This window comes from Ictidomys tridecemlineatus, chromosome 16, assembly GCF_052094955.1.
Source record: "Ictidomys tridecemlineatus isolate mIctTri1 chromosome 16, mIctTri1.hap1, whole genome shotgun sequence".
NCBI lineage: Eukaryota > Metazoa > Chordata > Mammalia > Rodentia > Sciuridae > Ictidomys > Ictidomys tridecemlineatus.
The window spans coordinates 5,886,477-5,901,105 of NC_135492.1; positions in this window are offsets into that span (position 1 = coordinate 5,886,477).

Sequence of the window (14,629 nt, forward strand, 5' to 3'; positions counted from 1 at the left end):
AAAATCCAATGTGACTTGGAAGGAGTTCTCCAACTAGTGACTAGCATCCAGCTGTCTTTTCCACCTCGGCATTGCCTGTCGTGGTTGGCTCAGCAAGGTAAAGAGAGATGGCTGTAGCACAGTGGCTTTTCACTACTTGGACACTAAAGTGCACACGCCATTTATGATCAAGTCATTGGACAGAAGTGATCATATGGCTTTAGTTCAACTGCAAAAGGAGCATGGGAACATCCCATGAGCACTGTCTCCCCCACTCCAGGAAACTCAGCAGATGGGGATTCTGCCGTCTCACCACACTGAGTGCCAGAGATTGTGTCCCTCCTCTCTCTCCTTTAATTCTTTCACTGGAGGGTGCTAAGGAAAGCTTTTAGATAAGATTCACAAACACAGGGGCCTAGGGATCCCTGGGAACCATTTTCTCATTTGCTGATTATTCACATTTTCTCCTTTTTTCAGATGGAGAATGACTTTCAGAGGGGTTGCTGATACAATCTTTCTGGTATCTCTGTGGCTGGTTCTCTTCCCACTAACTCAGCTGAGAGTCAAAGACCACAGGAAACCCAGTGCCCCTCTCATCTCAGTTTCTCTGGAAAACTCAGGCACCCTTATTTTCTGGAAAGTATAGAGACAGCCAGTTACAACCTAAATTGTCCTTCTAATTCTCCTTGCCCTGTCTGTCAAGACTGGGGACAACTCCCATCAGTTTGACAACCTCAGAGACCTTTATCACTGTTCAGAGAGGCCACAGCCTGCAGGTGAAAATCCAGTTCCTTGTGTCCAGCTTCTAATTTTCTGAAAGAGAGAAAATAAAGCTAGCTTGAGGCATCTAGGGGGAAGAAACATGCAATTTAAAGCCCTAGGGAATAAAAAGGTAGGCCTATATTTCAGGCTGTGACTTGGCCAAGTTTTCTCCATGAGTGTGAAGCTCTGGCAATCCTGAATGGCCCAGCCCCTTGCCTGTGGCCCAAGCCACACTTCCGTTACCTTCCCAATGCACCCCTTACCATCCCCAGCTCTCTGACTGCCTTCCATCTCTTTGGCCTCCCAGAGACCTAGAATTTTACTGCAGCAAACACATCAAGAGTCTTGTAAAAATTGAATCCAAACAGAAGAAAAGGAGAGACCAAGCTTATTAAACTCCCCTTCAGCCAGCTGCACGGATTCTTTCAAGTCCACTGTTGGATTTCTTTGAGGTCTCAGTACGTGCTGATTTGCATGGCTGGTTTAGCGGACAGGGGAAGGAGGTAAGAAAAGCTTTGTGCTGGATAAATAAAAACCTCTTTGTTAATTAAGGATCCACCGACAAGGCCATGGCCTATGTCAGGCAGCCTACACAGAAGGCTTGATTCTTCTGGAACTGAAAACAAGGAAACGGAGACACTTCCCCCATCACACTGCATAACTTTGTTCAAGGGCTGCTAAGTTATTCTCTGCTACTACATCAGCTGTGAGAGCCCTGGGATGTGTTAGGGTTAAAATAAAACTCAAGCCCCAACAGGTATTTCAAAAAAATAAGGTGTTAGTTTGTCTAAAACAGTTTCTCTCCTACCTCTTCTCTCTGGGGGTGGGGTGGGGAGGAGAACCCAAATCATTAATTTTCTATCTAGCCTTTTTATACTTTCTTCTCCTGTCCTGTCCAAACAGTCTAATCTGAATGAGGTTATGAGCAATCCACCCAAGATAGCTTGAGAATGTTGATTGGAAAAGGACCTACGGTGACACCCAAAGCCCAGACATCCACAAGACCTTACATATGGCTCCACCTAGGAGATAGCTAGTGCTATTTTGCAAAAGATCTTTGCATTCCAAAGTTTATATCAGTGACCATGTCCCACCCCACAGCCTCCCTGTACCATCCTCACCTGGGCTTCCAAATCAGAAAGACTAGGTCAGAGTTCCAGGTCTTCCCCAACTATAGACAGCTTATATAACTGCCTAAGACTCTTTTTTTTGTTTGTTTGTTGCAAGAAGACTATTAAATATTGGGGGTTAAATGCAGTAGTATGTAATGTCCCTAACACATTCTAGATAATCAGTTAATAAAACATGAAAGAAGAGCATCATGAAATCATGTTGTCATTGTTCATATCATCTCCAGTTCCCTCTTCAGATCCCTTGAACAGAGCCAATTTATCCCCAAGGGACCTTAGCCCTCTCTAAATAACCTAAGAGGTAAACTAGAATAATTAAACTTTCCAAAGAGATGTGAATAGGACAAGAAGGATTATGATAGCCTGAGATCACTACAGGCTCAAACTAAGGCCCTGCCTTACAAATAATTTCCCCTCTTTCGTGCATTTGAGTTCATATATATGATCATCCCTGTGCTAAGCATTGCTCTGTACAAGTTTTGTGTTGTAAGAGTCACAACTCTGCTGTTTACTGGGACCCTGACTGCCATAGTGTTTGCAGTTTATCCCCTGAGATTTGGTCACTATGCTGATGTAAAAACCTCCATAACATTTCTAGTCTCAAAACAGATGACAGGCTAGGTGTGGTGGTGCACACCTGTCTCCCCAGCAGATCAGGAGCCTGAGGAAGGAGGATCACGAGTTCAAACCAGCCTCAGCGATGGCCAGGCACTAAGTAACTCAGTGAGACCCTGCCTCTAAATAAAATACAAAATAGGGCGAGGTCAGGGATAAAATTCTCAAAAACAATAGTATAGAACATGGTCATAAATTTCTCCTGATGTCATTAAGTGTCACCATTGCCAGCTATCAACCGCACTTCGCAACATAGGAAATATGAATCCTTGAAAAGTAAAAAATAAAATAAATAAAATAATTAAGTTCATGTGGCCAGTGGGCCCAGGTCTTCTCTGACTCTAGATTTTCTACCCCCAACCAGAGATCAGGGCAGAATGAATACAAAGATGCCATATGAGGAGAGGACTAATGTAAATCGGATAGAGGCAGTTTTATGAATAGACACAAGGGAAAGAATTGAGGGAAGGAGCCAAATCCTACATCTGACACTTAGAGAATCAGGAGATTTTACCATCACATTGACTCCCTCCTCTTGAGAACAAAACTGTACTGAAAACAGACCACTAAGACAGGTTAGTCATCAATGCAGACAATGAAGGACACTCTGGAAGTTACCAGGCTGGTTGGTGCATGTACAAGTAGTCAGAGCCACAGATTGGAAGACCTCAAAATTGACCTTTTGCTTCCTACATCTTAATTCCCTGGTTCACACAATGGCAGGCTGAGCTTCGACACTGAAGGTCCTCTGTGCTGGCAGGTGACATCCCCAGAAAATAGCATCTACATATATTTTCAAAAGCTTACTCATTCTACTCAGCCATAAGCAAAAATAGAATTATATCATTTGTGGAAAATGAATGAATCTGGAGAACATCAAATTAAACGAAACAAATCAGATGTAGAAAGTCAATTGTCAAGTCTTTTCTCTCATATATGAAAGATAAAAGAAAAATGAAGAAAAAAAGAAGTGAATCTCAAAAAAAATGGAGAAAGAATAGTTGAGTTTAGACTGATGGAAGAGAGGATTAGAGAGAAGATTCAGGCACTGAGAAATGAGACTGGTCAATGATGTTATGCCCATATATGTCTAGGTCACAAATGAACATACTAATACAATAATTACAATGACCTAAATTAAATGACATTTTTGGTACCAGTGACTGAAATTCAGCATGCTTCACCATTGAGAAACATTCCCATCACCAGTCCTATTTTTGTATTTTTTTGAAACAGGGTTTTGCTAAGTTGTTCAATGCTTTGCAAAAAGAGCTAAAGCTGGGTGCCCACAAAGCAAAAATACAAAGGCCTGTCATGGCCCCTAGCTTATGGAGCACTCAATAGGCACTAAGTGCCAACTATCTATGACTTCATTTAATTCTCACTATAGTATTGGGAAGCAAGGTGCATTAGCCCCATCTTAAAGATAAATACATAGTAGAGAAACTAAAGATCAATTCAAGCTGAGAGAGGTGGCACATGTCTGCTATCCCAGCACATTGGGAGCCTAAGGCAGAAGGATTGTGAGTTCAAAGCCAACCTCAGAAAAATTGAGGTGCTAAGCAACTCAGTGAGACACAGTCTATAAATAAAAATACAAAATAGGACTGGGGATATGACTCAGGGGTTATGAGTTTAATTCCAAGTACCAAAGAAAAAAGAAACTATTCAAGCCTCTATAAATATATAAAAGCCAGAATACAAATGTATGATATGTACTCAAGACCTTGGTCCATTAACATTTATTTTATACTAGTCATAAAATCTAGGAACCTCCTGCAAGCTTCATAGATTTAATGCTTGAGAGTACTCCCCAGAGATTTTTGCTTCATTGACTGGAGCTAGAGTTCAGGTATCAGGGTAATTGACTCTAATGCTCATAATTAGGGATGCAATCACTTTTCTATTAAAAGTCATGGAAACTTAGACAAAGAGAGTGAATTCACCTGCTCAATGTTGTGCATCAAGTCCACAGGAAAACTAGATGTGTGTCTGTACTTGTGTAACTCTCCAAAGAGATCTTGGTGTCTCCAAACAAAAGAAGACTCCATGAAGCTGGGGGGACACAAGCCAACCCCTCTGCCACAACTCACCCCACAATACTTTCAGGGAATAAGTGTATATAGAGGAGAAAATTCCAGGTGGTTTCTTGGTGATCAATGGACAATGCCATGCAAGGAAATAGGGCACAACCCACTTCAGCAAAGGCAGAGGAGTGGCTGGGCCAGGATGAATGCTGGCCTAGAGGACAAACTTTTCCATGGCACATGAAGCCCGGGGCTTCCTCCTCCCCATATGAGCCTTGCCTTATCACACATATGCTTGTTCAACTATTTATGCCCTTCTCCTCTTTTATATTTCTCTTGCACATGGATTTGGAGGTCTCATGCTTTGTCATTTCTTATAATTTTTTTGCAGCTTTCAAACTACTTGAAATTCAACAATGTGGAAAATTACATGTAGATGTTACAGTTTCTATTTTATTTTATTACCATTTAATTTAAATTTCCAAATCTCTCTTAAAATACCTTTTTTTATTTTTTTGATACTTTATTAACTCTTCAGAAGAGAGATTTCAGCTCCAACAGTTTTGCTCAATCCAGAAAACTGTGTTCTGTATGGTTCACTGAGAATATTTTGTTCTAACCACGTTTGCTTCTCTAATTTATATCCTCTAAAATGAGTCATTTTTTAATAGGGAAAATGATTAATTTTAGTTTTCCATTTGTTCTAACTTTAATGAGTTCTAGTGATACAACTTAAATATGGAATGTCATCTAGATATTTTTAAAATTACTTATTTGTATACATATTATAAAAGAAGACATGAGTTTTACCTTGATATTTTATAAACCTTTATTTTATTTAATTTTTATGTGGTGCTGAGGATAAAACTCAGGACCTCACACATGCTAGGCAAGTGCTCCAGCACTGAGCCATATTCCCATCTGTAACTTAGCATTTTTTATTTATAAACTTGCTTTTGTAATATTATAAAATAAAATAGAACTACTATTGATATGAATTCTATAATTTGAGTAATTATAAGTTTTTTAAATTTTAGAATGAAATGATATTCTATGTTAAAAACTTCATTTCATAGAGGACAATATCACAATGCCATAAACTACTTATATTTATCATAAAGTCTTTGGATCCAATTTAACTCAAAAGATTAAAAATTTCCACACCCTGCTCTTTAACGTAGGAAATGACAAATGAGAGGATCATGATAAAAGGGTTTGAAAGCACACTGAATATTTTTTTAAATCAATGAATGTACTAGTAATTTCCCATTCCTGGATTAAAAATACCCAGGAATATAATTTCCAAGTTTAGAGGAGGAATATTTGTGTTCATTCGTTCTTTATGTATTAGTTTCATGTGTGTATATATATGTGACTGTATATATACATATATGCCCTTTCCCATTTCTGTTACAACGGAAATGTCTGATTCTAATTTTTCTTAAAGGAACATTTAGGTCAGTGGAATCACATTCTATCCTGATCACTGTACTTAAATTTCTGATGTTTTCACAAACTCAGCTGTTTTTTAGTTCTTTCTTCACTTGTTTGTTTGTTTGTTTTTTGTTTTTAGCATGAACAAATAATTGTGAACCTATCTCATTCATTCTTTGGTCACTGAAACACAAAGAACAAGATGACACAGGAAAGCCAAAGTTGTGGGGAAGAAAAGCAGGACTTGAATTTTACATAACTACCTCAATCAGAGGGACAGACTGCCCTCTAGGACTTCTTGGGTTTCCCAGTAATGACAGCTTAATATCTGTGAAGAAGCACCTCTCTGGCTTCCTATTTCTTTACTTTAAGATTAAACAGATCTTAACTTTATGAAACATATAAATTTATTGATCATCAACAATGTGAAAACTCTAAGGCTAGACTCTGGGATGAGGAGTTCTTTAAGCCACTTTGCATTTTCTAGCTTGAATAGTAATTGCTCTCTAATTTAGAAACTGTATGATTACCAAGAGTTTCTGAAAATATATTCTATAATTAGAAAGATGCATATGACTCATATAAGCATATATTACATTAATACATCTGAATAAATGAAGCACATGAGATCACAAAACAAAAACATAGACCTAAAACTCCTCACACAGCTATTAAAATCCTACAATTACAAAGTAACATAACTGTCTTTTAGGTCCAAATCATGTGTTTTCAAAGTCCTGTAGTTAATATATATGTGTATATATATATATATATATATATATATATATATATATATATATATATACCTTTTTTATTCCAAATTTATTTCTGTGCATACATTATCATAATTTGTTTGAAGGATCATGTTGATATAGTATTTCATTTCAAAAAATTCTCTTAAAAGAACTAAGAAATTTTCTTGTAGCATCCATCACTAATCCATTAGTACCACAGTTATATGGCAAATTTTGAGCCTATAGGAGAAGTTTACTTAAAATTTAAAAATTCTGTGTCACTGAAAAGGTAGGAGATATATTATATTAAAGCTGACCTTATTGTCTAGGAAATCAGGATAGAATGTGGTCAGCACGCTCACCTGGCATGTGTGTGGCCTGGGTTGGATCCTCAGCACCACATACAAAGATGTTATGTCCGCCAATAACTAAAAAATAAATATTAAAAATTCTCTCTCTCTCTCTCTCTCTCTCTCTCTCTCTCTCTCTCTCTCTCTCTCTTTCTCTCTCCTCTCTCTTTAAAAAAAATATATACAAGTCTATTTTACTGACAATGAATTAAAGTAACAGTAAAAGAGAAGCATAAAATGAGATAAACATCCACAATAAAAAGAGGAGGTAATATCCAGTGACAAAAGACTTCCAAGAACTTCTGGAAAACAGAAAGTCTGGAAGTAAATGAAGGATGCATTTGAGCTTTAATTAGGACTTCCCAGGAGGTGGATTAAGACCATGACTAGGCATCTTGAAAGTCCATAAGTTAGTGTGCTTCAGATCAGCACAATGGAAATAAAGGGAAGAAAGCACATTTGGGCACACAGAATCTGGGGTTGCAGTCTAATCTCAAAGGAGGCTTCTGCTTACTCAAAGTGAAATTATGGATCTGTCTTGCACTCTTATATATTTCCTACTTGAGACATGGAGTGTGATTTACATGAGCCCCAAACAATCTTGAGTTTAGGAAGCCTTAAATGGTAATAGCCAGAAAAACGATCTTCTACTAATGAAAGTATTCTGCTCTTTAGAAAGAGTTTTTTTTTAATTTTTTTTATTTTTCAAAGGTAATCCTGAAAGATACTGTACAATGGTGTTATTTTATTTCACTTTACTTCTAAATGAAGATAACTCATATTTATTTCTAGTAATATTTTGATAGAGGTTGGCCAATTTCCTTTTCTATCTGATTCACAAAAGGGACCTTTTCCAAAAGAAGGAAATGAATAGGTGTTTTATCACACCTTTGCTCTGAAGTTGATTGGAGTTTTCTGAAAAAGAGTGTAACTTAAGTGACTATCTTCTTGGTTAGTTATTTGCTTAGTTATTGGTAACTCTGTGACCTCAGGTGAAATGCCAAGGAAGATAGAGAGTAAAATAAGTAGAATTTATCAATTGATTATACTTTTGTAACCGAAGTAAAGTTTGTGAAGTACTATATGACTTCCGTATCTCTCTGCCTTCCATTTAAAATCAAAACATAAAATTCATCTTTATTTTTTATGTATCACCAATAAACTTCTAAAAATAAAATTTACACCTATTATTTTTCTAATCCTGTTCATGATTTCTCTATTTTCTTGATTATATGAATTTTTTATAACTGATACTAAGTTGATAATCTGTGTCATTTCTTGGTTTACAAACACTTATTGATTTTTGTCTCTTTTTAGTTATATTTGGCCTCCAGTGTATAAGGGAAGTCTGCTCCTTAGTCAGACTTCCGGTCTGCTCCTCCCAGCCCTGCTTCAGCCTCTCAGCTTCCGAGACCCTCATGCAGTTGGTTGTAAATTCTTCCAGAAGCTGTTTTACTGTCTACTTTTTAGAATTAAAAATAAAAATCAAAACTTAGAAAAGATACTTTAGGGCTGAGGATATGGCTCAAGTAGTAGCGTGCTTGCCTAGCATGCATGAAGCACTGAGTTCCATTCTCAGCACCATGTAAAATAAATAAATAAATAAAAATATTGTGTCCATCTAAAATAAAAAAAGAATATTTTCTAAAAGATACTTTAAAAAGCAAAATGTAGAGGGAGAAAGTAGCAACATTTTTTTTTTTTTTGGTAATTAGGCTTTTTAAAAAATTTTTAACTTTTTTTTTTAATGTGAGTCACCCACTAACACATCATCAAAATAACAGTTTCTTTGCTGAGTTCAGGTGACCAAGGAATAGCCACACCCTTGGAACAAAACAACACACACACACACAAAATAAAAAACAGAATTATTTTTAACCTAACTTTTTATATGATGTCTCAGATCCCCTTAACTTTGCACATTTGCTTCTTTGTTTAGTTGAATTGTAACTGCTTTTTGTAGTTGGAAAGAGTGTGACTATTAAACTTGAGACCTTTTATTCTGGGCGTCATGGTGGGTTCTGGTGAGGTTAAGTGGGTGATAGGGTGAAGAGAAAGTGGGTGATTCTTTCCTATCGCAACATGAAGTTTCCTCCACAGTCTGCTCTCAGGTGCCAGAACTCAAGTATTTCTTACAGTGGTATACTTTGATTATTTTTACTTCTCCTTTACCCATAAGTTTTAACAGCATTTTATCAAACTGCACTTATTAAGAACCATTTTTAAAATAAAGTTATAGTTCTCCTAACCAGTCTGCACTTATTGCTTATGGTTTCACTAACCTGCTATGCCTCTTTTCGGTGTCTGAATAACAGATATATTGTTTTCCATATTTTTTCCATTTTCCTACATGTATATACTGAAAAGAAAATTAGGTCTGGAAATATTTTATTTTTATTTAATGCTAAAATCAAGAAAATAAAATTTAAATATGCTAAATATATCTCCATATTTTCTCAAGTAGCTATGCTTAAAACAAAGAAAATATCCTGAAATGAAAAACAATTGTCAGCTTCAAAAAAGCAAGAATAAAACCCAAGTATTTATCCTTAATGATGCATTATAGATGAAAAATATAGAGTAACCTCAAGATTTAAAGGAAAAATAGTATTCAACCTGGTATTCTAAAATGAAGTAGATTATCCATCAATGATAAATAAAAATAGATTTTCATAAATAATAAAAACATAAAAAGCTATTTTCCATGCTTCATTTCAAAGAGATTTACTAAAAATAGAAGAAAAACTTTTAAAAAGGGAGCAGAGATTTTGGACAGAAACAGTGGTTTTAACTGCAGAGCTCAAGAAAGTTATGCTGATTCTGCAGTAGAACTTGAAAACAGTTTTGTTAGCATACCTCAGTCCTACCTTTAAAATTATCATTTAATAGAAATATTAGCTAGTGAATAGTCAAGTGATTGAATGTAGCAAAAGTTAGAAGATTCTAGTAATCTATTTTTCTCACCACAAAAAAATGAATATTAGAAAATACAGGAAAAACAAAGTGATGAAAAAAGAAAGTTAAAACACACTAAACACAAATAATGGAAAGCCAAGTTCTGTATGTGAAATACAGTAAAATGTGCACTTTTTGTAAAATTTAATGGGATTGAAGAAAGTAGTATTGATTGTTCTTGATGGTAAGAACATCTCTCCATGTGTAGCATTCATGTCCTGATACTGGATGTCAGAAAGGCTAATAAATTAGAGAAAAAAAAATCATTCTTACTTCTAGTGTGTTTTGTGATGAAAACTATCTTAAAGTCAAAATTGTGAAAATGCTTAAGGGTTTTTAACTTTCATATATTTTCTGTTGACAAAGAATGCAACACATAATTATTTTTAAAAGAGAATAACTAACTGAGGAAGCATGAACACAGGGACTTGTAACTATTAAAAAATAGAGTGGGGTGTGGTGGCCTGTACAGATGCTGTTACTCAGAAATAATAAAGTGTCCAATGTAGATTAAGCAAGAAATCACAGAACACATATCATAAATGATAATTAATGAAATGTTAAATCCTTTTAATATTTGATTCATTAGGCCTGAAGAAAAAGATGTGGCCCCATAAGTTAAATTGGTTTTCCTCCCTTTCTCATTGCAATTAGAAAAAATAATGGGAATACATAAAACATTGTGAAGGGTCTTCTATGTATATATTTCAAGATTATGATCAATATAATCAGACAACTAGTAGTAGGTATGGCTAAATTTAGTTTCCTTTTAAAACATTACATACTTGCAGATAGAGTGTAGGCTGCTGATTTGGGTGTAAATTTTGAAAACTACTGTTTTATATGGCACTGGGGATTTAACTTGTGGTGCTTTATCACTCATATATATATATACAAAATTCTTTGATATTTATTTTGAGACCTGGTCTCACTTAGTTACCAAGGCTGCATTGAAGTTGTGATCCTTCTGCCTTAGCCTCTATGATATTTGGGATTCCAGGAATGTACCACCACATCAGGCTTGGACACTACTTTTTTTTATATGCATCTAATAATCCAAATTATTTTAAATATTTCTGCCTTTTCTTTGATATAAAATATTCAATACTATCTTACCAAATTGGTTTTCACCCTAATATTCTTTTCTTGAAAAGGCCAATATTTATGTTGAGTAGTTATACTTTTTTTTATTATCATAACAAGATTTACTCATTAGATTCTATCCTGAGTTAGCACGTCAATTTTATCCATGTTTTAGAAAAACAAATTGCTATAAATTTTTCTGGTCATGGTTTTAATAGAAGTAGCCTCCTCTTAGTCATAATAAAAAAAATGACAGGAGAAAATTTAGTAAAGTCAAAAGCTAAGATCCAAGAGTTTGCCAATTCTTGTTTCAACCAGATGTTTATGATTTGATTGTTTCTCTTTTAAATGTCTTCTTCTGGTTACTCTGATGGCCTTTTCTATGATATTTAATAGTCAGCTTCATTTAAAAGCACAAGTTTATGTGAAAACTGGATACTCAGGGAAATAAATATCTGGAACAAATTCATAGTACTCAATATGTTTCTCATGATTATATACAGTTTCCTCCCAGCATTCTGAGATTACAATTTATAGAGCTTTAAATGACTTCCATTCCTCATTATATTTCACTATCAGCACATGCAGAAATAATTTATCAACAAATTTATATTAAATAAGTAGCAATTTAGAGGAAACCAGATATAATTTACACCTGTGTAATTAAAACAATATATGTGGAAGTTTGCCAAAGAATACTTGGCATATTCAAAGAATAAAATGAAGAAGTTTACCAGAATTGTTGCTTTCCTTATGTGATAGGGCACAGTTTATTGTCATGTTTTTTCAAAAGACATTAGCATTTTCCTTATGAAAAAATATTTGCTATTCTTTAACATAAATTTTACTTGATTTTTAAAATTTTTACCCATTTATCTTGCACACTGAGAAGGTATTTGCTGGGGTCAGTGAGATACTGATCAATCAATTGTATTTTCAACTAATGTTGTAAAATGCATTTCTGACACAATTGCTTGTTTTCATTTTATATAATAGCATCATGCACAATCAACATGAGAAGAGTTTGTTCATTAATTTTGGTACGAATAGTGGGTTAGGTACATTGAAAAGATGTTGAGAAAATTACATCTATAGTGGTGGAATCTCCCAATTCTTTGTTTTTTATCTTTCCTATGATTCTTCTGCTCTTGATATTAGAATGTTAACTTTAATTTGCATTTCCACACAGTTTCTTAAAACATAAGACACCTTGAATTGAGGAAATCTCATATAGTAAGTTGATTTCATAAACTGATATAAAACTCAATGAAAGACTTTAGCATTATTAATGTAAATTTTATCAAAATTCCATTATATCACAATGGTACATACAGTATTAAAATTTTATATAGCTAAAGGTTTTTTTTAACAATGAATGATAGTCACCCTAAGCAAGTATGTAGTTCCAATTATTCATTTATAGAACTTCATTCATTCATAATATAAGAGTTGACAAAAAACACACATCAGAGTGTCTATTTTTAAAAAAACAAATTTGGAGAATTACTAACAATGCAGCATGCAATTTTTATTTATTATTGGTTCATCATACCCACACCTTACTCACATAGTAAGATTGTTATAATATTCAATAAGTTGTAGCTAAAATCATGAAATACCACATACCATATTGTACAGATTATATAAATGCTTATTATTTCTTCATCCTTTTCACAAATATTTATCAGTCACTTACTATATGCTAATTTGAAATAAGTTCATTATAATTATTTTAGATATTTTTTTAAAAACTGCAAGACCTCATTTGAAAAGAGCAGTATAGATTTCAGAAGTAACTACTGTTTCTCTAGTGAATAATTTGTATCGAAATCTGCTAAGCTCTTGGGGTATGCAAACATATTTGAGATGCATCAGAGCGTAAATATGAAAAAAACAGTACTATTTATTATGGTATTTAAATAAAGTGAAATATCATACCAAAGTTTAAAAAAATTAACTTTTGGGAAAAAAATGCAAAAGAGTGCACTAGTATTTAAAATAAGGTAATAATAATTTTTACTATAATTAGTTGTTTCTGAGTCTCATTTAACTCTTTACTTTAATTATCTATCCATTGTGTTAAGAATTCCTATAGGTGTTAAACTATATAAGGTACATATATTGTGGTATGAGGTGTTATTGGAAAATATTGGCATTCAGTGAATAATGCTATCAATTTTCTGTTTTGCAATATTAAAGAATTATTTCAGATTTATTGCAATGGATAGTTTTGCTTAAAGGTAACAGTAGTTTTTCAATGTAGAAATTACTAACAAAAATTTAGGTGTTCTAAAAAAGTCTGTAGCCACCATATTTGATGAACTTTGTTTCATATGTATAAGAAAAGTTGCTTCCTTAACCCAAACCAGACATCATTGTTATAACCTTGTGTAGTATCAGCACATACAAATTCAGATGAGGACTTTTGCATCTTTTCTCCTTTTACTTTCCACCTACAACATGGCTTATTTTTCATAAGCAAATTTCTATGCTTTTTCAACCTCTCACACATCTCAGAATTTACTAGGAGAGATCCCTGACAATATAGAAACAAACATATCTGAGATAGTGTATATATTAATATATTAAGAAGTTCAAGAAAATTTTGATCTGGCCAAGAGATGGTGCGGTAACTAGATAGAAAGCTAAAAATTGAAATTGAAAGAAATATAATACTCCTGAGAATTACTATGAATTATGTAGGCTTTGGAAGCAGATATTTTAAGTAGGAAGCTCTTGGAGACTGATGTCCACTGCATCTTTTATAGGAATATTTGCTCTTGTTTGAGGGCCACCAGATTTTGGCTTGATATAGCATAATCAGAAAGCCCAGCATTCTCTTTTTATACCTAGGCATGGTTTACTAAACATTCACTGAGTTTTTGCACAGACGTTTCCCTTATTTTAATATTCCTAGCCCATCAGTCTTGTCACATTCAAATTCATTCATTCTTCAAAAAGTAATTTAATTAAATTCCCTATTGTCTTTAATTTCTATACTCTAAAGCATTTTATTGTAGTACCTAGAATCTTTATAACTACTAAGAAATCACATTCTATGTCTCATTTTTACCATTGTCTCCCTCGTTTTACTTTCATTATGATTTGAGTATGTCCCCCAAATGCTCATGTGTTTGGAACTTAGTTTCAAAGGGAGAGAGTTGGAAAATAGTGGAATGTTTAAGTAGTGAGATCTAGTAAATTGTGGTTAGATCATTAGGCAAGATGCTGTTGGAAAGGGCTAATGTAACTTTCATGGGTCACAACATAGTTCTTATTAAAGCCAGTTGTTACAAAAGAGCAAGTCTTTTTTCTGAATTTCTCTAACTTCCTGTCTCATTATGTTCTAACTCTCAAATTAGCCCTCACCATAATGCCACCCCATGTGTAATGCAGGTGAAGGAGCTGTCACAGGAGCTGAGAAGTTTCTGTTACAGTGCACTTAAATCTTCAGAACTACGTACTCAAAAAATATTTTTATTTATAAGTTGTAGTTGGACACAATACCTTTATTTTGTTTAACTATTCATTTTTATGTGGTGCTGAGAATTGAACTCATA